We start from the raw sequence: 24,721 nt of genomic DNA on the forward strand, positions 1-24,721 counted from the left end.
ATAGGAAAGCTTTGCTGCATAGGGGAGGATGGTGAGTGGAAGGAGATATGATGGTGGCATTTTTTATTTAAGACGGACGCTTCTTACGCCCGCAATATATGCAGGGACGGGATATGTATGTAGTGATTACACAGAGCAAAAACATGGCATGGGCAGAAATTATTAGATCTTTATTAACCACACGGGGCCTTCCCGCCTCAGGGACATCTTTGAGCCAACCAGAGCTATGTAGCTGTGCTGTATCTGTACTGTCAGAATACCCTCGTTCTGAAGGGTCAGGCCCCACTGGCTCAGGTGGGAAGGTCTGAAAGTAGGTTCCAAAAGTGAATCTCTATGGTTCATCTAATTCTGTAGAGATACATTAAAAAATTGAAAAATGAGTCAGCTTAGATTTTCTGAGTTTCATTTTCTTGATCCCAGCATTAATTTCTGGACAAGGTTTGTTCGTTTTCTGGGCAGGTTATAGTTACCAAAAATGACAAGCATTGCAACGGACTCCATAGGCGCGTTTGTGCTATCGTTACATCATCCAATCATTTAACACGGGTGTGAAAAAATGTTTGTTTGTCGATCTCAGTTCAGCCAGCCTCCAATGACCCCAGGAGGGAACAAGGGGGGGAGACTTGAAGGGGGCTGTTGCGCCACCCAGAAAGGTTCGCCAACATTTGGGGAGTTCCTTCTTTTTTTTACAACCCCATGATTTGATTGAGTAAAACAAATGTGAAAGTTAGAAACATAAAAAGGGCATTTTCATAAAAATAGTAGGGTATCAAAAAAGTTGGGCCCATTGTGGGGAGTAAGTAATATACCTTGAGGGGGGGGACACTGAAAACTCGAATTAATGCGTTGTGTTAGCTACGACATAGGCTCTGGACAAATGAATAGAAAACACTTAATCCAGAGAACCAATGCTGCATCGAAATGCACTTTTTGATGGCAACCCCCGCTCGGTGTGGTTAACCAAGGGGGGGAACAGGGATAAACATTTTAAAATCTAAATTGTATCTACCAGAACGTTTCGGACGGGTTGACCCCCCCCCCCCCATATTTCCAGCCCGTGGACTCGATACGAGGGTAAAAAAAAAAATCATTTGGCTGAATTGAGGAATAAGGTTCTGATAAGCTGAGAGAGAGTTCTTTTACCTATCGCTGCAAAGGAAAAAGGTAGGGAATTTGAGGAGAGGCAGGGCTTGTTTTGCTGTTTGAGGAATTGATGGGCACCATTATGAGGCTGGCACATTATGAACTTAACTTCTTGGGCCCATAGAATTACTTACAGAAGCAGACGCATGTGATGACTCTTTAGCTTGATCTCTCTACTCTTAGCAGGGCTAAAATGCTCCTCACAACATGGATTCTTCAATCCTGAATCCTGACAAGTTCCAAGGTGATGCACTTTTTTGAAGGGACAAATAGTTTTGGCTACTTTTTTCCTTGTTATTTGGGGGACTCAATGGACATATAACTTGAATTGGTGGGGGGACTATGGGAATGGTGAATAAATAGAGGAGGGAGACCTGGGAGTCCCAAATCCATTAAATACTATTCCCTTAAAGTGGCATGGTTACTAACAATACAAGGGCGGAGAGGAGGGGGAAAGAGAAGGGGGAAGATTGGAGAGGAGAGGGGGGGAGAGGGAGAGAGGAGAGGAGAGGCAGAGGGGGGGGGAGGAGGGAAGGAGAGGGGGGGGAGGAGATGGGGGGAGGGGAGAGAGAAAGAGATGGAGGAGGAGAGGGGAGGAAATGAGAAGAGGGGAGGGGAGATGGAGGGGAGGGGAGAGGGAGGAGAGGAGAGGAAGAGAATAGGAGAGGAGAAGAGGGAGAGGAGAGGAGGGGGGGGGAGAGAGCGGGAGAGGGAGAGGGAGGGTGAGAGAGAGGGAGGAGAGAGGAGAGGGTCGGAAGAGAGGAGGAAGAGAGGGGAGCGGAGAGAGAGAGGGGGGAGGAGAGGGAGGGGGAGGGAAAGGAGGAGAGAAGAGGGGAAGGAGGGAGAGAGGGGGAGAGGAGAAAAAGGGGAGGAAGGGGAGGAGGGGGGAGGGGAGGGGGAGGGGGGAAGGGGAGGGGAGGGGGAGAAGGAGGAAAGAGGAGAAAGGATGGGAGGAGGGGGGAAAGGGGAGGAGAGGAGAAAAAAAGGAGAGGAGAGGGAGAGAGGGGAAGAGAGGGAAGGGAGGGGGGGGAGGAGAGAGGGGGAGGAGAGGGGGAAGGAGAGGGGGAACGAGAAGAGGGAGAGGGAGGATGGAAGGGGGGGAGGAGAGGAGGGAGGAGAGAGGAGGAGAAAAGGGGGGGAGGAGAGAGGGGGATGAGTGGGGGGGGGGAGAGGGGGAGGAGAGGGGGAAGGAGGGGGAAGGTGAGGAGGAGGGGAGAGAAAGGGGAGAAGGGGAGGTTGAAAGGGGTGAGGAAAGGAGGAAAGGGAGGAGGTGGGGAGAGAGGAAGGAGAGGAGAGAGGAGGAGGAGGGAGGAGAGGGAGGGGAGGGGGGGGGTGGGGAGTGTGGGAGGGGTGAAGTAGGGGGAGGAGGAAGGGGAGGGGGGGGAGAGGGAGAGGAGAGGGGGGAGGGAGGGAGGGGTTAGAGGGGGGAGGGGGGGAAGGGGATAGGTAGAGGGGGAGAGGGGGAGAGGGGGAGAGGGGGAGAGGGGGAGAGGGGGAGAGGGGGAGAGGGGGGGAGGAGAGGAGAAGAGAGGAGAAGAGGGGAGGAGATGGGAGAGGAGGGGGGGGGAGATGGGAGGAGATGGGAGGGGAGAGAGGGGGGGGGAGAGGGGGGGAGGGGGGGAGGGGGGGGGGGGGGGGGAGGAGAGGGGGGGGAGGGGGGGGGAGGGAGATTGGGAGAGGGAGGAGAGGAGTGAAGGAGAGAGGGGGAGGGGGGAGAGGGGGAGAGGGAGAGAGGGGGGAGAGGGGGGGTGGGGGAGAGGGGAGGAGAGGGGGGAGAGGGGGGGGGAGAGGGGAGGAGAGGGGAGAGAGGGGGAGAGGGGGATGAGAGGGAGGAGAGGGAGGGGAGAGAGTTGGGTGGGGGAGAGAGGGGAGGATAGAGGGGGGGGAGGGAGGAGAGGGGGGTGGAGGGGGATGGAGGGGGAATATGTCTTAGTGAGTATGAGGGTGTGCATGGTAATAGGTCTTGTTTTAGATAAGAAGGGGAATTGAGATGGATGCATTTAAAGATGAACTGGGAACCAGTGGTAGCATCTTCGAGCGAGGGGGGGGGATAACCAGTTTAGAGTTTCGTACTGTCAGAGTAGGGGAGGAGGGGGGGAGAGAGGGGGGGAAGGTGGGAAGAGGGAGCAGAGGGTGCAGTGAATAGGGGAGTGGGGTAGAGGAGGGAGGGGGGTGAGAGAGAGGGGAGGAGTGGGAAAGGAGGGGGTGAATGGGGAGAGTGGGGAGGGGGGAGAGGAGGGGGGGGGGGGGAGGGGGCCAGGGAGGAGTGGGGAGAGATTTGGGTGGTGGAGGTGTGTGTGGTGGAGAGGGGGGGGGAGGATGGGGGAGGATGGGGGAGGAATGGGGAAAGAAGGGGGGGGGGGGGTTGGGGGGAGTGGGGTAGAGGAGAGGGGGCAGAAGGGTAGAGGAGGGGGGGGGAGAGAGAGGAGGGGAAGGGGGAGAGGGGGGGGAGGAGGAGGTGGGAGGGGGTGGGAGAGGGGTGGGAGAGGGAGGGGGTGGGGGGGGGAAAAGGGGGGAGGGGGGAAGGGGGAGAGAGGGCAGTGGAGGGGAGAGGGGGGGAGGGAGGGGGGTGGGAAGAGAGGGGGAAGAGGTGGGAGAAGAGAGTTGCAGGTGGAGGGGGGGGGGAAGAAGAGGGAGAGGGGGGGAGAGGAGTGGGGTGGAGGGATGGCAGAGGGGTCGAGGGGATGGAGAGGGGAGTAGAGAGAGCGGGGGGGAGAGCGTGGATGGGGGAGAGATGGAAGATGGTGGGGAGAGGGGGGGGAAAGATGGGGTAGACATAGGGGAGGGAGTGGGCAAATGGGGAGAGAGAGGAGGGGGGGAGAGAGAGGGGGGAGGAGAGCAAGGGGGGAAGAGGGGGTGAAAGGAGAGGGGAGGGGGAGAGGAGGAGGGGGGAGGAGAGATAGGAGGCGGGGGGAGAGGAGAAGGGGGTTGAGGCGGGAGAGAGAAGGGGGTGAGGGGGGAGGATAGAGGAGGGGCTTTAGAGGAGGGGAAGTGAAGGGTGATGGGGGAAAGTCAGGGGGAGGAGGGTAGAGGGGGAGGGGGGTGGAGGAGGGGGGGTAGAGGAGGGGAGAGGGGAATGAAGGGGGATAGTGGGGGAGGGGTCAGTGGTGGGGGGCTGTGGGTTGAGGGGGGAAAGGGAAGGGGAGAGGAGGGGGAGATAGAGGAGGAGGAGAGAGTGGTGGGTAGAGGGGGGTTTTAGAGCGGGGTAGAGGGGAGGATTAGAGGGGGATGGAGGGAGGGAGGGGGAGAGAGAGTAGAGGGGGTAGAGAGTAGAGGGGGGTAGAGAGGAGGGGGAGGGAGAAGAGGGGAGGGAGAGGGTGGCATTCTGCTGGAACCATTCCTCAAGGTCCCCCTCCTGCTGCCTGGTGGTGTAGGGCATAACCTTCCTCCAGCCCTCCCTCACCACAAATGGGGCATCTGCCTCTTGATGTTGTGTCAGTCACAGGAGAAAGGGCTGCTTTACTGCCTTCAAATGGGGACATATACTACCACCCTGGTCTCCTCCTCCAGGGGTCTCTCATGCAGAGCTATCTCTTCCTGCACTATCACCCCCTGTGGCATCCTGCTCCTGCTACTCCTCCTCCTGGGTGGGCAACACCTGCATGGCAGGTTTTTTTTAGATTTGTGCCCTACTCCTGCACTGCTGTCTTTTTGGTGCCATCTCTAAAACACAAATCTCCTCTCCAACAAACTCTCCAGCTATGAATGAACATGCCTTGGAGTGACAGAGGTGACGTTCTGCTGTTTAAATTACCTTTTTTTTCTACTGACCTTTTTTTTCACCATGAGGCTATAACCTTCGACTGCCTCCAACCTCCAACTACCTACGACTACCTACGACTAGCATCACGACCTACCTACGACCTCGTGGCGACCGTGCTGTGAGTATGAGTCAAGGGCAAACGCGGCAGACGTCGTGAATTAGGTTGTGAAAGTGGGACAGGGGCTTAACTCAGCAGGTCAGGCTGCTGCTCTAGCAAACATGGATAGGCCCTCTTAGTTAGAGCTTTTCTGACCTCTTCCCAGTCTTTGCCCTCTTCCCTTTTCCCGATAGCACTATAGTAAAACCACTACTAGAGCTTCCATAATAAGCAATAAAGAAAAACAAACTGGAACTCAACGCCTACGCAAACATTACAGCCCCCTTCTCTCTGCAGCAAACCGGTCTGCAAAATGTTTTGATCTCAATGCAGCTGAGTCGTCAAATAATCTGCAGTTAAAATGTGCATTACCAGGATGATTCATTTTCTCAAAAAACCAGGAGCTCCTTGAAAAGTTGTGTGACATGCAGAGCAGCTGCCGGTCAAAGTTCCCATTACGCATGATGAGTGCTATTAGTTCCTGATCACGTTTTCATGACTAATTTCATTCAAAAATCAATTGCTCAGATCTGTGCTATTGAACCTCTGAAAATGCAGCATTCCTTGAAGAATCTGCTTAGATTAAGTGCATAAATCTTGTCATCTGGCTTGATGAAAGTCAGAATGAACAGGGGGAAATCTGATTTTCATATATTACTGCTGGAGATTGTCAAGGTGCTTCGTACAGCAAATAAATTAAGTTAAAAAAACGATAGGAAGGAAAATATTGACTACTGCTGCCTTTGACTGTTGTGTTCCTACAATAAAAAGTTATCTTTTCATTAAAAGGATTTTACTTGGCTATGATACACTAATAATGTTAGTGTTAATTTGTCCAAATTATGAGATTTGAATTCTGAAACATATTCTGTTTCTTTCATGAAAGTAGAGAAACATAGAAACATAGAAACATAGAAATTAGGTGCAGGAGTAGGCCATTCGGCCCTTTGAGCCTGCACAGCCATTCAATATGATCATGGCTGACCATCCAACTCAGTATCCCGTACCTGCCTTCTCTCCATACCCTCTGATCCCTTTAGCCACAAGGGTCATATCTAACTCCCTCTTAAATATAGCCAATGAACTGGCCTCAACTACCCTCTGTGGCAGAGAGTTCCAGAGATCATAAAGAGAAACTCAGCAGGTAAACAGACCCTTGGGCCCACCGTTCACTCATTGATACCACAAGAATCCCTTTTTTTTAAATCAATCCTCTCCACATTCTAATCAGCTGACTGCAGATTCTACTATTCATCCACACGTCAGGGGTGTGTCTTCTGCTGTGAGAGGAAACCAGAGTATCCTGAGGTAACCCACGCACTCACATGGAAAATGTTCAAATTTCACCAACACCCGAGGTCTGCATTAAATCAAAGCCATTAGAACTGTGAGTAGTTCGATCAGTTGTACAATTGTGCTGCCCATTTAAAAAATTAAATAGATCAAATAATTGTAAGCAACACCTTTATGCCCAATGTAACATTTACTTTGATAGCATGGTAATTCAATTCTATTTAATTAAGAGTGCTTTTAAAATCAAATGTATGTATTGGTTCTTTTCCAAGCAGGGAACTAATGCAATAGCTTCTCTTACAGAGTTACTGATACAAGCCAATGTATAGCCTTTAAAGTGACATGTTATATTGAGCCAATTTACCAGTGCAAGGCACCTTTACAACAAAAAAGATAGCCTAATTTATCACTTCAAACAATTTAAAAAAGCATATTCTGGACTCCAACTGGTCCAGAACGCAGCCGCCCAACTCATCACCCACACCAAATCCTGGCATCACATCACTCCAGTCCTCAAACAACTTCACTGGCTTCCCATCTCCCACCGGATCACCTACAAAATCCTGATCCTCACCTACAAAGTCCTCCACCATCTGCCCCCCCCATATCTCACTGACCTCCTCTCCCTCCTCTCCCTCCTCAACCCTCACGGTCCCTCAGATCCACATCAGCCGGTCTCCTCTCCATCCACGTCCAACCTCAGCAGTTTTGGGGCAGAGCCTTCTCCAGGGCAGCTCCCAGGCTCTGGAACTCCCTCCCCCAACTGATTCGCAATTCCGTGTCCCTCACCATCTTCCAGACCCACCTCAAGACCCATCTCTTCACCTCTGCCTATCCTTAGCCCCACGTCCCCCTCCCTTTTCATCTGTGCACTAATTGCCTTTTATTGTGTTTTGAATTGAATTCTGTCTTTACTTTGTGTACTAGTCATGTCTCTACTATTTATTTCATTCCCCTTACATGTTTTTCCTCTACCTGTTAAATTTTTGTAAGGTGTCCTTGAGACTCTTGAAAGGCGCCCATAAATAAAATGTATTATTATTATTATTATTATTATTATTATTATTATTATTATTATTATTATTATTATTATTATTATTATACAGTTCATTTAAAAATGCTTATAGATCACCTGTCATCTCAAATGTGAAATTCCAAAACAAATTTACCACAATACTCAGAAATTTAATTTAAATATTCTTGTAAGTAAATATTAATACCACGACAAACAAAGTACCATCCAAGAGAATATTTTCGTGAGTACCAATTAATCATACATATAGAGTCAACTGTTGATTTGTGCAAGGTTCATGGTTATATCTGGTAGTACATTGGGGAAGCAGAAAACGATATCTTCAATTTTATGTATGAGGCACAATTAAATAATAAATCAAACAGTTAGCAAACATTTCAGACCCTTGACATCATGGATGTTAAACCAATCACTGACAACAAAATAAAATAACTTAATATCAAAGATACAAACTCAGTTAACCAAAGCCTAATGGGCTTGTCCCAATTGCGAGTAAAAAAAGGTCGCCATGGAGAAAATTGATACTTCTTTTAACTCGTAGGTTTAGTCGAAGTAAGTCGCAGTAGGTCAGCATGTTATTCAAAGTAATCGAAGGTAGTCGAAAGTCGTAGATCGTCTTCAACATAGTCAAAGGGAGGTCGAAAGGAGGTCGAAGGAGATTGACGGAGGTTGTCTTCACTCTCCACTATTCAGTGTCCAATTTTCCCGAAGCTAGTCGAAGCTAGTCTTCAACATAGTCGAAGGAGGTCGAAGGAGGTTTTCTACATAGTCGAAGGAGGTCTTCAACATGTCACTTTTTCAAACTCTCCTAAACTCTTCTAAACTCGCCAATTAGGTCGCCACAATGGGACAGCCCCTTTACTACATGTATCCCTGCATTCCCTTCTTATAAAATTATGCTGGTTGTAATCAATGTTTATGTTTCATACTTCCATCATATTTTGCTAAACCAACTAAACCAATGAAAGTTTAAATCGTATCATATTATATATGGAGTAAAGAGAGTTTTAGAATTTGAATTGATTTTTCTTTCATGATTACCCTAAACCTGTTGGAGGTGGTCAAATTAATTTTGAACCTGAGAAGATGTTTCCCTAAAACTTTTTACATAGTTCATAAAGCTATCTGTATGATAGATGCTTTAATCATTATGAATGACATATGCAGTTTTGTTCTTAGCATGTTCATACAGACCAGTGGTGCTATTTTTTCAATCCTCCACCTTATGAATCTGTATCCTAAAAGAAGCAGTAAACCATAATCACAATATATCACTTATTATAAGTTACAGAAATGAGAACACACAAATTAAAGGACTTAAGGGCCTGTCCCACTTGGGCGACCTAATCTGCGAGTTCTGGCGAGTTTGCCCTCGACTCATTCTTGCAGCATGGTCGACACGAGGTCGTATAAGGTCGTAGGAGGCCTTGAGTACACAGAGTGTTCTCTGCATACTCAAGGCCCCAGCTAGGACGTGGCATGTTAGTTGTAGGTAATCAACGGTAGTTGAAGGTAGTCGTAGATAGTCTTCATCATAGTCGAAGGGAGGTTGAAGGAGGTCGTCTTATTCGGTGTCCAATTTTCCCGAAGTTAGTCATAGCTAGTCGTAGCTAGTTGAAGCTAGTCTTCAACATAGTCGAAGGAGGTCTTCAACATGTCACTTTTTCAAACTCTTCTAAACTCCCCAATTAGGTCGCCCAAGTGCGACAGACCCTTTAAGGGTTTTGAGTTTCAAAATTGGCTTTCATTCTTAGGATGCAAGTATTCATTTGTGGATGAGCACAGATTTATTTCTGTACATTTTAAACAGGCAAGTGCAGTTCTGTGTATTTTTACTAAAAAATAGTCTGTTGGTGAAGATTAAAGCAACATAAAGAAACAATTTTACCTCAAAAATGTTGTTTTTACTCTGCGTATCAAAATCTCTGATAATTACCAGTTGTTATTTGAACTAACTTTTACTTTCACTGTTCAATCTATCAAAGCAGGACATAAATCAATAGGGGATCATCACTTTTCATATTCCATTGACCCTACTGTGTGGTAAAATTAACATCTCACTACCAGCAGTGAAGGGGTGAAGTCATTCTACTAAGCAGGCGGAACCCACAAGTCAGCTCATCGTTCACTGTCAAACCTGGAATGAATGCACCAGTGATGGCTTTCAGCTTGATCTTCCATTACAAAGTGTTTGGCTGATAACAGTCAGTAGCTTGATGTGCGCAGTCACAAAACAATTAAAGATTTGAAATGTTTCATTAGGTTTAAGACAGAAAGAGGAATGTCTACCTGTAAACAGTAGATTGCCTGTGGAAAGCAACTCATTTTTCAAAGCGGATCCAAATAGGAAGACAAGAAATTGATGAGTTTCAGCTTGTTGTAACCTAATTACTTGCAAAATGATGCATTAATAAATTGATAAGATCTAGTGATAGATGCTGTCATTAAATCAATGAAGTAGGAAATACTAAACTGTGAGTTAAATCTGTCTTATTTGAATGACAGTTTTATCGTATAAAACTATGTGCCTGCCTTTCACCTGCATATGAATTCAAGTATTAGCATTTTAACACCTACAGAAAAAGGTAAAGTCAGTCAGCTGAATTGATTAAGTGCAGCTAAAAATACCATTACCAAACCTAATTCTGTCCATTCTGACGTTATCAAAGAGAAGGGCAAAGCGGATTCCAAAAGAAAACAATAGTGTGAATGGAGCAAACAGCAATGAGCCATGGATTATCTGCATAACAAATCTATTAGTCCAAACTTAAATTGCAAATGCTTACACCACCTCATCTCTGAAAAGAGATAATATAAACTAGTATTAATAAGTAGGGAACGTCCTCTGCATTGTTCAAAGGTTCAGAAAATTAATATTAGTGTAAAAATGTTTACAGGCACTGTTATTCCAGTAGATGATGCTTTCAAAGGGAACTATCAGCTATTGGCCATTAACTGAAAGATGCAGAGGTCTAAATCTATCTCTTTACACCATCATCTATTGCTGGGGCCCAGTTCTGCTTGACTTACTCTGGATTATATTAGCACTCACTTCCATAAAAAATTATATCAAACACAAACTATGGGGATGGTCATTTTGGGTCTGGATCCTTCTCCAGACTAAAGATATAGAGAGTTTGCATTAAAACTCAGTTTGCATTAAAAGACTTGCAATGATTTACCAACAAAATACAGAGTAAACCTACAATAATTGGGTAGGCCTTATCTTTCAAGTGCAAGTTGGATAATTCTTAATTATTACCATTCACCCTCTCCGACAGAAGATTTACTTTTAAAGGATGGAATCCTATCCTAGCAGACCATACACATTGTGCAAGTCCAAGGCAAATCTATCAGTAAAATGGAAAAAACATAATAGTATCCTTCCCTTTTTTATTGATGTTTTCCAATAATTTTGAGTTTTTTGTTCCTATTGGTTTATTAATGAATAGTAGTAGTTCTAAGCAGTTATCCTTATAGAATGTCACAAATCACTACTGTGAATAATTGCTCTTTACTGTTGCTCTCTGTTGAAAGTCAGCGGACAATCCATTCTGCTCAGCCTCCTCTAACCTTCCTTATTCATCTAAAATGGGCTACTTTATCAAAGACAATTTGAAAATCTAAATAAATCATATCCGATTTTGACCTCTGCAAGATGTTCAATGATGCTGGCCACAGGATATTTATCTGAAATCCATAGAATCCTTTTTAAAAATGGTAAAGATTCCATTATTTTTCTTATCACTGAATAAGAACTCAGTAATAAAGAAAATATCACTCATTTTGCGATATTTTTCTTGCTCCTGAATTCCCTCTATTCCGGTTTCTTAAATAATGTTACTACATTAATTATCTGTAAGTCTTTATGCCACTGTCTTTGTATTGAGCAAATGGTAATGCCTCTGCCATCTCTTCCATCAATTATTTCAAATTGTGAATGTGCACTCCATCCAAACTAAGGGTTTCATTATCTGTGAATTTGATTTTCTTATTGAATATATTTTTTGCTTTAAGTCCACTTATCACATTACTCATTTCATTTTGAAATGTCATGTCCACTTTTCCATAAGAGGTGAAATACTGATATAATCCGTCTGTTAAGTTCTTGCTGTTACCTGTGGTGTAACCTCATCTATTTCTTCCTAGCTTTAATATAAAGCTTCTCATCAGATAATAGGTGGATCATTATGGATAAAGCCCCTTTCACCTGTATCCACGTATTATCTGCCAGGATTTATCCTACCCCTCCTCTCTCCTTGCTTTCTCTCATGACATTGGGTATTTTTAAGGCAGAGATTAATAGGTTAATGATTAGGAAGAGCATTATAGGATATGGGGAGAAGGCAAGAGAATGGAGTTGAGAGGGAAATATAGATCAGTCATGATTTACTGGATAGGCAGAATGGCCTAATTCTGTTCCTCTGCCTATGGCCTTATGGTTAGTAATGCCAAAAAAAACACAATTTTAGGAGAAGCCATAATGGGCCTGTCCCACGGGCGACCTAATCCGCGAGTTCTGGCGAGTTTGCCCTCGACTGATACTCGCAGCATGGTCAACACGAGGTCGTAGGAGGTCTTCGTAACTCTCCTTCAACTCTCCATGTACTCCAGGCCTCAGCTAGGTAGCGGTGTTTTTTTCAATATGTTAAAAAATGCCCGGGAGTAAAAAAATGTCGCCATGGAAAAAAAATCGATACTTTTTTTAATCGTAGGTTAAATCATAGTAGGTCGTAGTAGATCGGCATGTTAGTCGTAGGTAATTGAGTGTAGTCGAAGGTAGTTGAAGGTAGTCGTAGATAGTCTTCATCATAGTCGAAGGGAAGTTGAAGGAGGTCGTCTTCACTCTCCACTATTCGGTGTCCAATTTTCCCGAAGTTAGACGTAGCTAGTCATAGCTGGCCTTCAACATAGTCAAAAGAGGTCAAAGGAGGTCTTCTACATCATGTGCGGACGTGGCACCGACGGACGAGAGGCCAAAGAACCAAATGGAAATGAGGCTGAAACGCCAATAAACCGAAAGAGTCCGAAGCCGAAATGCCTACCAACCGAAAGAATGGGACGCCTAAGTGCAAACAAACAGAAAGGGCGGGGCACCTAAAAGCCAACAAACCAAAAATCTGCGTCACCTAAAAGCAAACAAGGTGGCGTTTCCACAGAGCGGCCATTCGGTAAGTTTGCTTTTAGGCGACGCAGTACGTGTTTCGTCTTCGGACTCTTGCGTTTTATTGGTGTTTCAGCCTCGTTTCCATTTGGTTCTTTGGCTTCGATTTTGCTTTGGCTTCTTGTCTGTTGGCACCATGTCCGGGAACCCTTCTACATAGTCAAAGGAGGTTGAAGACATGTCATTTTTTCATACTCTTCTAAACTCACCAATTAGGTCACCCAAGAGGGTCAGCCCCTTAAAGAACTTGAGCAGAAAAAGGAGTTCACTGATTGAAATCAAATTCAGTAGCAACTTTCAAAAGGGAATTGGCGACAAAGTCAGCAATCTGGGATGAGCTATAAACCTGCTTGTGCTCAGTGATGCCATATCACACATTTTACTAAGTATCATTTTGCAGCATAATGACAATGGCCATATTATAGTGCTCTAAAATCTTCAACCTTTTCTACAGTACTACTTTGGTAGCTGCTCACCAAGTTACATGCCAGAAAATGCAAAGAATATTGGAAAAATAGGCTCAGACTGAATTGGATCACTCAGGCTTCCCTATCATTTAAAGTACAAAGTAGAGCTCCCTGCTAGTGAGGTGAATAGTAGTTACGGCATCATGTTTAGAGATAGCTTTCTATGATTCATTCTTCTTTAGTTTAGTTTATTGTCACGTGCACCAAGATACAGTGAGAAGCTTTTGTTGCGTGATAACCAGTCAGCGGAAAGAGAACACATGATCACAATCGAGCCTTCCACAGATACATGATAAAGGGAATAACATTTAGTGCAAGATAAAGTCTAGTATAGCTCGATCAAAGGTAGTCCGAGGGTCTCCAAAGTTGAAGACAGTAGCTCAGAACTGCTCTCTAGTTGTTCTGAGAATTTTGATAAATATATATATCTAGAATCAACAAAATGTCAGGGCCCATTGGATCCAAGGCAAGTGGGCAAATTGGATTCAAAATTGGCTTGGTATAGCAGATGGTATAGTGCTATTTTTCAATTGGGTGCCTGTGATGAGTGGTGTTACATAAGTGCCAGTGCTGGGACCCTAGCCGTTTGTTATAGATGTGAACAATTTGGCTGTGAATGTAGGGGGCATCATCAGCAAGTTCGCAGATTACATACATGTCAGTGGAGTTGTTGACAGTGTGGAGCAAGGTTAGGTAACAAAATGACATAGATGTGTTGGTGAAATGAGCAGAGAACTGGCAGATGGAGTTTAATCCATATGCAGTAAATGTGAGGTGATGCATTTTTGGAGTGTTAATGAGGAGAGGGCATACACCCTGAATTGTAAGATACTAGGAGATATTGAAGAACAGAGGAACTGTGGCACATAAGTTTAATCATTCTTGAAGGTGGCAATGCAGGTAGATAACATGGTTAAGAATGCATATGGCATACTAACCTTCACTGGGCAGGGCATTAAATGCAAGGGCAGGAAGGTTGTGCTCCAACTTTATAAAACATTGATCAGGCCTCAGCTGGAAACTGTGTGTAGTTCTAGTCACTACACTATAAGAAAGGTATGATCATGCTGGAGGTGATCTAGAGGAGACTAACTAGCATATTGTCCGAGATGAAACCTTTTAATTATGTGGAGAGATTGGAGAGTCCATGTCTGTTTTCTTTGAAGCAGAGGAGATTAAGAGGGGATTGGGTTAAGCTATGTGAAATTAGGGAGAGTGTAGATAGGTTGGACTGCAGGATTTTTTTTCACTTGTCATAGATGAATAAAAATAAGAGGGGCATAGTTTTCGGGTAAGGGTAAGAAATTCGGAGAGGATCTGAGGAGAAACCTTTTTATTCATGGAGTGGTGAGTACCTGGAATGCACTGCCAGAGAGAGTGGTGGAGGTAGAGTTGCTGGCGTAATTTAATAAATGTTTGGACAAGCAGAGTTGCTGGCGTAATTTAATAAATGTTTGGACAAGCAAGTAACCCATTTACTGTAAATATGTAAAATCTTCTTCAAAATCAACTTTCTGTTTTATCTCAGTTGCATTCATTAGGGGTTGAGGTCCCACACCTCGGGAGATGGGACCAAACACTTCCAGGTAAGATGTGTAGGAAGGAACTGCAGATGCTGGTTTATACTGAAGATAGACACAAATTGCTGGAGTGACTCAGCAGGTCAGGCAGCATCTCTGGAGAAAAAGAATGTGCCATTTCGAGTTGGAACCCTTCAGACTGTTCTACTACCAGGTAAGATTCAGTCCAGTGGGGTTTCACTTCCCTGGCATCACTCGCTTGCATGGCAATGCCAACAACCTGTGAGAAGTTCACTTCCTCAATAACCAAAATTGGTTAAAAAATATGCCACCTTCAACTTGTGCTTTTCACTCATTGTCCAAATCATTCTCCAAGTCACCAATCATATATGAAATAAAATTAATCTACTGGGATTGTGCTTGTGTGAGTGACGACTGAGCTGTTTCAGTGGCAGGTCAGTCCTGCGTGTCTGAGAGCTTGCTGTATCTTTCAGTCGCAGAGATCACTGCTTCTAATCTCTGCCTGTGTTACAAGTTATGCTTAACCAGTGGCTTGAGGGGATGCACAGGGCCAAGATGAAACCAGAGGAAGGGAGTATTGCCAGGCACATTGCAAATGTTCCACACACGCATTCGATGAACTCCCACCATTTACCCACATACCCATGGCAACCTTATGCCACCCTTCCCTGTACCTTAAGGCACTGATTTGCCTCCCAATGGTTATTGCAGATTTTATGCCACAATTGCAAGCTATGAATACCACTGACAGAGGCAAAAATGCAGCAGCTATTTGTAGTGTATATAATAATTTATATAATGGTAACTGTAACTTTAAAAATGGTGTGATTTGTGTCATGTGATATATTCAATATCTTATCAATCTCCTGAATATGCGTGAGTATTAATCCCATGTTTTCAGAAGCAAGATGTTTTTTAAACAAGCACTATTGTAAACTGCATAAATTCAATCAACAATGATATATTTAAAAGCACAATCATAAGGTATGTGCGGCTCCAAGTAAAATTTGCCAGGTGAATAGAATCAATTTTGTATTTTCAGTCAGGAAATGAGCAATACGATTTGGTGAAGCATAGCCCATGAAAACTAATGGGTTCTTCCAGTGATTGGGAAGAAGAATCATTCTTACCTTCTGTATGAAATAGATTCAAGCCAAATCCAATAAGAAAAAGAAATGCACCATCAATCAGCTGAACCACCAGACTCTTTTACCAATCAACATTCACTTTAACCATGTTAAAATCAGCCAAACTGTTTAATGCTTCACTTAAAGCAAATGCTTATTTGACTTGCAACTTGCAAGAATTTGGCTTGGGGGGTTTACTTTCCAAAAGGAAGTGATTTTAACAGAAGTAAGCATACGTCTTCAGAAGCTGGATCATCTATCAGATTCTTTAAAGTTGGGTTTTGCCAGCTCAACTGCAACAATACCACCAATGAGCTCTGCTGACATCAATAGTTTAGTTTAGTTTAGAGATGCAGCATGGAAACAGGCCCTTTGATCCAATGTGTCCATGCCAACCAGCAATTACCCATACGCTAGTTCTATCCTATACACTAGGGATAATTTACAGAAGCCAATTGACCCATAAACCTGCACTTCTGTTGCATGTGGAAGGAAACTGGAGCACCTGGAGAAAACCACATAGTCATAGGGAGAACGTACAACCTCCATATAGACAGCAGTCAAGTCATAGTCAGAATCAAACCAAGGTCTCTGGTGCTGTAAGGCAGCAACTCCACGCTGCGCCACCATGTCACCTCATTGCTGTGGGTCAGAATAAGTCCCTTTAATAGATTGCTTTCAAATAAATCTACTCAACACATCTTTACTAACATTAGTTTTAATCTAAATACCACAGCTATGATTTGAACTCATATATCTGGATTTGTAAAACAGGCTCTGAGCTACCAAGCTTCTTCTTAAATTTCCAGTAACCTTTTCCTGGTAACCTGGTAGCTTCTTGGCAACCAATAAATCCAGGATCTGGCTTCTGAGTCACTAGACTACTGAGATCCTGGTCTTTTCTCACATCTGGCTTTTCCCTCCCTCCCACCCCCACTTTCAGTCTGAGGAAGGGTCCTAACTCAAAACATCACTGATCCTTTTTCTCCAGAGATTGTGCCTGACCACTGAGTTATTCCAGCATTTAGTGTCTATTTTTTGTGTTACTAGCTAGGTAGTAACAAAAAAATAAATAAAAGTGTTTAATAACAGTCATGTTGCAGTAATTATACTGTAACATGACCATTCTTAAACACTTTAATTTTTTTGAAGAGAATGTCTAACAAATGCAAAGCTTTTAGAAGATGCCTGGGGAAAGGATGTTTCTGCATGTCACATGAACAGCTTTGGCTGTTCTGAGGTTCCAAAATCTGTTTTGAATGGAGAGCAAACAAAGTGCTGGAGGAACTCAATGTGTCAGCCATGATCACATTGAATGGCGGTGCTGGCTCGAAGGTCCGAGTGGTCTACTCCTGCACCTATCGTCTATTGTCAGGCAACATCTGTGAATGGAGTGGATCAATGATATTTCGGGTCAGGAGCCTCTTTCAAATTCTTCTTCAAATTAATGGGGGTAGAAAACTGGAAGAAAGAGGTTGGGGTACATCAAAGTCTGGTAGGTGATATGGTGGATAAGGGGAGGGGGATTTGAGGGAAAATAGAGTAGTGGGGGCCTAGAACAAATTGCCTGGGATGGTGGTGGAGGCAGATACGCTATTGGCATTTAAGAGGCTTTTAAAAAAGCATATGGAAGTGCAGAGAATAGAGGGGCGTGGATCATGTGCAGGCAGATGAGCAGTTTAACTCATCATCATGTTACAACATGTTCTCTGTTCTATAGGCAGCCAACTACAATCACTGTTTCTCAGTACGTGCAATAATAATAAACCATAATCAAATACCTCCACCCACATGTTATTTATTAATGAATAGTATTAAGATGCCTTTTAATGAATTTGGCTGATTTAGTCCTTTCTGGAAATGTATCAGTTATAAAATGCTAGAATGAAATGCAGTTTGACCAATTGGCCATGATCTGCCAGCATAACTCATTTCCATTTAAAGATACATTTAATTTAACATGAAGAGCCTCACAGGTTTATATATAATTGAGGTTTATGCTGCTCCTAAAGTTATTAAATTGTCCTGCAATTGACAGCTCTGAGGGAAAACGATGAACAGACCTAATGAAGATTAATACTTCATAGTATATCGTGGGGTTCTGTTTAAAAAGAACCATTTCAAAAGCAGTTTATTACAAACAACTACTGTGCACCAGAAATAATAAGCACTTTCAACTACTCATATACTTGATTATGTATCTGTGATTCAACGGAAATAATTATATATAATTGCAGTCATCATGATATATGTAAGCCAGTTAATCTCCAGTTCTATCAGTTGGTGATCAAAGAATAAAAGAGACAACCACCCAGGATCTTAATTATAGTGCATTGTGCTTCAAAAAGCAAAGGTATATTTTGTAAAAAGTTGCCAGATAGCACCTATGTAGTTCCCAGTTTCTGTTAACTCTTGCTTGTCTACATTCGATTTTAGAACTGCCGATGATGATCAGATTGGGAAGTGCAAACAATTCCCTCCTAATCATAAATGCAAAATTATTTTAATGTCAGTGGTTTCTTCCTCAGGTGCAATCTACCCAAACACATAAGGTTGATTACAAACATTACCCTCTCGCAATTAAAACACAAGACAAAGACCAGTAGTTTAGTTCTTAAATATTAGGGTGAATAATCCAAAGCCTTGATGTTTAAAACAATTTAGTACATGCCATGGGCTCAAGCATTTTCTGGGCATATTCAATCTATACTGGAAATATAGCAAGCAGATTGTTATATTGTGACCAGCAGCCTCTCCAAAAAAACTCCTTCAGAATTTGTGTAACTCCTCTAAAGCACAATTGAATCCGTTTAAAGGACAAATGACTTCTCAGCTGATCCTAGTTTCAATAGGCCCTAGGTTAATAGCCATGCGCGCTTACTTAAAAAGTCTACCATCTTAGTAGTCACAGATTGTTGTACAGTGAATTCCCTATACATGGGGATTGGGGTACGCAAGTCCATTGGATAACAAAATAACATAGTTAGCACTAGAATCTGAGCTCTAATCAAAGATTAGTTCATGTTCCCAATCCCTGCTCCAGCTGCACATTGACTATTGATATTGTACTAATTGCCAACACAAAACATCAAATGCAATCCATTTTATGGCAAGCAGGATTTGCTGGACATCAGAAGAAATATATATTTACCAAATCTCCCAGAAATGTATGTACCTGGAAAAGCAGATAGTCAGTCTGATGATAATGAGAACTTAGTATAAAGAGAACATCCCATCGCTCTCTACACTCCACCAGCCCCATGATTTGACAAACTCAGGAAAAGCTACATGTTAGACTTCTCTGAATTTAACAATCCAGCAACGATTCTACAGCTTAAACGTTTAAAATAATATTTGATTAAAGAAGTCTTGGCATCATAAATATTTGGCTGACCATTCTGATTGGATTTGAAATATGTAACTAGCTAGGTATTAAAGAAAAGAACCACAACAGAACAGTCCACAATGGCGAAAGGTTTTTGGTCCCAAAAAAGGAAATGTAGAAAATGCTGGAGATATTCAGCAAGACTTTCACCATCTGTCAAGACAGGAACAGCTAATGCTTCATGTCACCGATCTTTCATTGGAGCAACCGAAGTCTGTTCAAAGGCCATTAACCTGAAATCATCACGAAGCTTCTCTCTCCACAGATGCTGCATGACCGGCTAAATATTTACAGCATTTTATGTTGTGTATTGTGTTCTTTTTCTTCGTATGGCTGTAAGGTAACTCAAATCTCACTGTACCAATTGGTGCATGTGATAATAAATGTAACTTGAACTTGAATTTGAACTTGAAATTGTACTTATTTCACATTCCTGCACCTGCTGCATTAGTTTTGTGTTAATATCTAAATGTTGCCTCTACATAAACGTCAACATTATTTGCTCAAACAGGATTTTCCGGATTTGATTCCAACAAATCTGCACTTTACTTACATTTGGATCTGCAAAAATTCTTATTCATCAAATATTTCATTGATGTCACCAAAACAGCTGTTTAAAGTTGTCCCCACACTTTATCTTCAGCATTGCAAGAGAGTATGCATTTTTGGAATGACATGGTTGAAAGCCATTTAGTCCACCATGCCTATGCTGACTCTCCAAGCAATCTGAAGAAGGGTCTCAACCCAAAACATCACCTATTCCTTTTCTCCAGATATGCTGTCTGGCCCGCTGAGTTACCACAGCTTTTTGTGTCTATTTTCAATCACATTCTCACACCAATTTCATCTAACCTATTCTCTCATGTTGGCCATTAATACTCCATTGACTTTCATAAACTGGGGGCAATTTACGATAGCCAATTAACCTAGCTACCTGCACATCTTTGGAATTTAGGAAGAAAAGTGAGCAACAGGAGACAACTCATGCAGTGAAAGGGAGAAAGGGCACACTCAGAGCATCAGAAGTCAGAATGGAACTTGTTTCATCAGAGTTGTGAGTCATGTGCACCATCTACCTTTATTAAAATCAGTATGAGGAGAAACTGACCACTGAGCCATTTATACAGGAATCAATAAAGGGAACCAAACAAATTGCAAATTCCATTCTCTGGTGAAAATGTGATTTCAATTTGAAGGTGTACAGTAAAGTACAGTGTAAAGTTTTTACCTCTTTCCCTTTTCTCTTTTCTGCCTTCTGGGAGAAGATACAGAGCCTGAAAGCCTCGGACTTAAGACAATTTTCTTCCCCACCTCTATCAGACTCCTGAATTACTTCCCCACTTCTATCAGACTCCTAATCTGAGGAAATACATTCTTGCCATAGAGGGAGTACAGAGAAGGTTCACCAGACTGATCCCTGGGATGGCAGGACTTTCATATGAAGAAAGACTGGATAGACTCGGCTTGTACACGCTACGGGGGGATCTTATAGAAACTTACAAAATTCTTAAGGGGTTGGACAGGCTAGATGCAGGAAGATTGTTCCCAATGTTGGGGAAGTCCAGAACAATGGGTCACAGTTTAAGGATAAGAGGGAAGTATTTTAGGACCAAGGTAAGAAAATAATTTTTTACACAGAGAGTGGTGAATCTGTGGAATTCTCTGCCACAGAAGGTAGTTGAGGCCAGTTCATTGACTATATTTAAGAGGGAGTTAGATGTGGCCAATGGGATCAGGGGGTATGGAGAGAAGGCAGGTATGGGATACGGAGTTGGATGATCAGCCATGATCACATTGAATGGCGGTGCAGGCTCGAAGGGCCGAATGGCCTACTCCTGCACCTATTTTCTATGTTTCTATGTTTAAACACCTCTTTCACACCACATTCCCAGAAGTGCTGCCACATACTATTACTCCTAACTCATTCTCATTTGGTTATGCCATTAATGCACTTAAGTATATTTTGTATCACGTCAGTTTGCACTACGATCTTTGCACCATTCTGCTGTTTTGCATTCATCATAGTATTTATTGTTGTATTTATCATTGCCGTATGTGCTGTTTACTCTGTAAGCTTCATGTGGACAACCAGTGCATCCTGCTGTACATGACAAAAAAACTAATCTGAATCTGAATTCGATTCTTGTTAAGAAAACAAAACCATGTGTTTACTTAGATGTGCAGCTTAACCACCTTGTTAATTGCAATGTAATTATACAATGCGGCAGGTTAGATATATTTTTTCTAATATTTAATCAAATTGAATACAATGGAGTATCTCTCCAAAGGGCAAAGTCTGTCACACATTCAATTATTGGGAAATGTTGAAAAATCTGCGAAATGTGTACAATTTTCTATGCAGTGAAAAATATGTAGTTCAAAAGACGGCTGTGGAATTTTAATATTTGAAGAGTTTTAAGCTTGCCAGGCATCCACGTGACTAAATTAAGCTTCTAGCTTGTTTGCGGAAACATTATTGGAAAATCTCATAAAAATAAAGAAATGTAAGGATATTTCAGACAATTGGGAAATTCAGATGAATATAATTAAGCAACAGAGGGCTAGGAATTCATACAAACAACCCCGCAAAAACCGCTATGTTGTTTTTATAATGAGACTGGAGCTACTCCGCAAACCGCTCTGGAAGACTTCTCCCATTAGAATATAAGCTTCATCATTTATTCGTAGAATTTTTGTTTGTCTTTGCATTTTTGTTCCTGAGTGCAAAACTTCCCCAGATAACATCAACAAACGTGCAACATGCAAAATTCATTTATGGGTTTTCAGCCTTGCTGATTAAAAAATTGCCAGTCTTACTTACCCACGATAGAATTAAAGTTTACTTCCCAGTTTTCAGAGAAACAATACAACTTTAAATGTTTGCAAAAGGGTTAAAGGTTAACATTCTCTGAAAGGTTCACATTCCCTGAAAGGTTCACATTCCTCAACCTTAAATGGGGCCTGACATGTGGCTGGACTGCTTTCCCAACTGACTTCCCCCAAGACCATCATCACTTGGAGTTCCAAACCTTGGGATCCTTCCAGGATTTGGCGGCTGATCCCTGCCACACCCCAGGACATCCTGTAAGATTTGGCAATTCTTGAATTGTCTATTTGATGTGGTCAATGAAATTAGAATGATGGCACCTTGGAAGACAAATCCTTTTGGCTTCATGAATGTAAATGTCTTTAGCTAATGCTAGTTATCAAGATAATAAAAGTGTCTTGCAAGAATGGGAGCTCCATTCCAATATTGAGTAGGCTGTAGTTTAGCAAATGTAAAACTTTTTTTTCAGAAGAAGTACTGGCCGCTATTGGTATGTTAACCATCTCCAATGCATTTAAAAACCCAATTACTTTTTCACATAATTATTACTGCATTTTAACAGCTTTAACTGTCAATTAGTGTCAAATATAAATAAGACGAATGCATGCAACTCAATATCAATTATCCCTTTTTTTTTATCGTATTCAACAAAACAACATACACTGAATTCAAGTCATAGCAAAATTAACATTTTAGGCACTTGCCATTTTAGGCAACGGATGTTGCATAAAAGGTTGAAGGAGGTTCAAAAAAATTGCAGTTTGGACTGGCCCTTTAAGTAGCAGGCTAGTAAAAGCTGATGATTCTTTGAGGAATTTAAGACCGTGTTTCCATACCAATGAAGTTGAACATCACAATTGAGCTGAATTATATGTGCTTCACTGTTATTGATGTCATAGTGTGGATTTTAACATCAGGAAAAAAGGCACAAAAGCCAAAGAATAATTAAATATCTCAGTTGGCACTAAGGTTGCAAATAAATCAGCATAATACTTTGCTATTCCAATTTAATTGCACAACATCATCATCTTTAATAAAATCCAGAGGACCTTCGAGGTAGCTGTTAGGAAACAAACGTTGTTAGGAAACGTTGTTAGGAAACAAACACTTGTGGCTTATCAATGGCTGTCAACAACGTTTTCATTTGAAAAAATGCATTCATAAAATGTCCAATTATAATGTACTAACTATTCCCATTCTAAGTCATATCATTCCCATTTTTCCCTCTATGACATCAACTATCCATTTACATACATTTCCTGAGCCAAGGGATGGAGGCTTCTTGTGTTGGTAAACCAGAATACTTTGAGCAGACTGCCAAACATCCTTTAGTAATTTGATAATCTTCCAGCAGCAGTTCACATTTGTCCCAGGGAGCAACCCATATAGCACCAAGGCCTGTGTTATGCAGGATTAGATAAGCATAGAGGAGTTGTAAATTGTGAAGCCAGAGGAAGAAATATAGGTGGAAAAGGAAAAGGATGGGAGTAATGGGTATGAGTCCAGATGTGCCACAGGGAAGAGTGGAGCAGGGTGGGTTTATAAATTACCGAAAGTTGGAGAACGCAATGCTCATACCGTTGGGTTGAAAGAAAGAGATTAGTTAAAACAAATGTATGTCCCTTGCAGTCTGAAACAGGCGAGTTGATCATGGGGAACAAGGATATGGCGGACCAATTGAATAACTACTTTGGTTCCGTCTTCACTAAGGAAGACATAAATAATTTGCCGGAAATAGCAGGGGACCGCGGGTCAAAGGAGTTGGAGGAATTGAGTGAAATCCAGGTTAGCCGGGAAGTGGTGTTGGGTAAATTGAATGGATTAAAGGCCGATATATCCCCAGGGCCAGATAGGCTGCATCCCAGAGTACTTAAGGAAGTAGCTCCAGAAATAGTGGATGCATTAGTAATAATCTTTCAAAACTCTTTAGATTCTGGAGTAGTTCCTGAGGATTGGCGGGTAGCAAACGTAACCCCACTTTTTAAGAAGGGAGGGAGAGAGAAAACGGGGAATTACAGACCAGTTAGTCTAACATCGGTAGTGGGGAAACTGCTAGAGTCAGTTATTAAAGATGGGATAGCAGCACATTTGGAAAGTGGTGAAATCATTGGACAAAGTCAGCATGGATTTACGAAAGGTAAATCATGTCTGACGAATCTTATAGAATTTTTCGAGGATGTAACTAGTAGCGTGGATAGGGGAGAACCAGTGGATGTGGTATATCTGGACTTCCAGAAGGCTTTCGACAAGGTCCCACATAAGAGATTAGTATGCAAACATAAAGCACACGGCATTGGGGGTTCAGTATTGAAGTGGATAGAGAACTGGATGGAAAACAGGAAGCAAAGAGTGGGAGTAAACGGGTCCTTTTCACAATGGCAGGCAGTGACTAGTGGGATACCGCAAGGCTCAGTGCTGGGACCCCAGCTATTTACAATATATATTAATGATCTGGATGAGGGAATTGAAGGCAATATCTCCAAGTTTGCGGATCACACTAAGCTGGGGGGCAGTGTTAGCTGTGAGGAGGATGCTAGGAGACTGCAAGGTGACTTGGATAGGCTGGGTGAGTGGGCAAATGTTTGGCAGATGCAGTATAATGTGGATAAATGTGAGGTTATCCATTTTGGTGGCAAAAACAGGAAAGCAGACTATTATCTAAATGGTGGCCGACTAGGAAAAGGGGAGATGCAGCGAGACCTGGGTGTCATGGTACACCAGTCATTGAAAGTAGGCATGCAGGTGCAGCAGGCAGTGAAGAAAGCGAATGGTATGTTAGCTTTCCTAGCAAAAGGATTTGTGTATAGGAGCAGGGAGGTTCTACTGCAGTTGTACAGGGTCTTGGTGAGACCACACCTGGAGTCTTGCGTACAGTTTTGGT

At 42.9% G+C, this 24,721-nt stretch overlaps 1 long non-coding RNA gene across 1 annotated transcript in view; it reads right to left on the minus strand.

The window, feature by feature from the left end:
- The window catches only part of LOC129702235 (uncharacterized), a 46,685-nt gene extending 24,804 nt beyond the window's left edge, over positions 1-21,881 (minus strand). The window contains exon 1 of the long non-coding RNA XR_008724347.1: positions 21,835-21,881. This is a non-coding gene — a long non-coding RNA (uncharacterized LOC129702235). The remainder of the gene's footprint in view (positions 1-21,834) is intronic.
- Between the last annotated feature and the right edge of the window lie 2,840 nt (positions 21,882-24,721).

This window comes from Leucoraja erinacea, chromosome 12, assembly GCF_028641065.1.
Source record: "Leucoraja erinacea ecotype New England chromosome 12, Leri_hhj_1, whole genome shotgun sequence".
Taxonomy (NCBI): Eukaryota; Metazoa; Chordata; class Chondrichthyes; order Rajiformes; family Rajidae; genus Leucoraja; species Leucoraja erinaceus.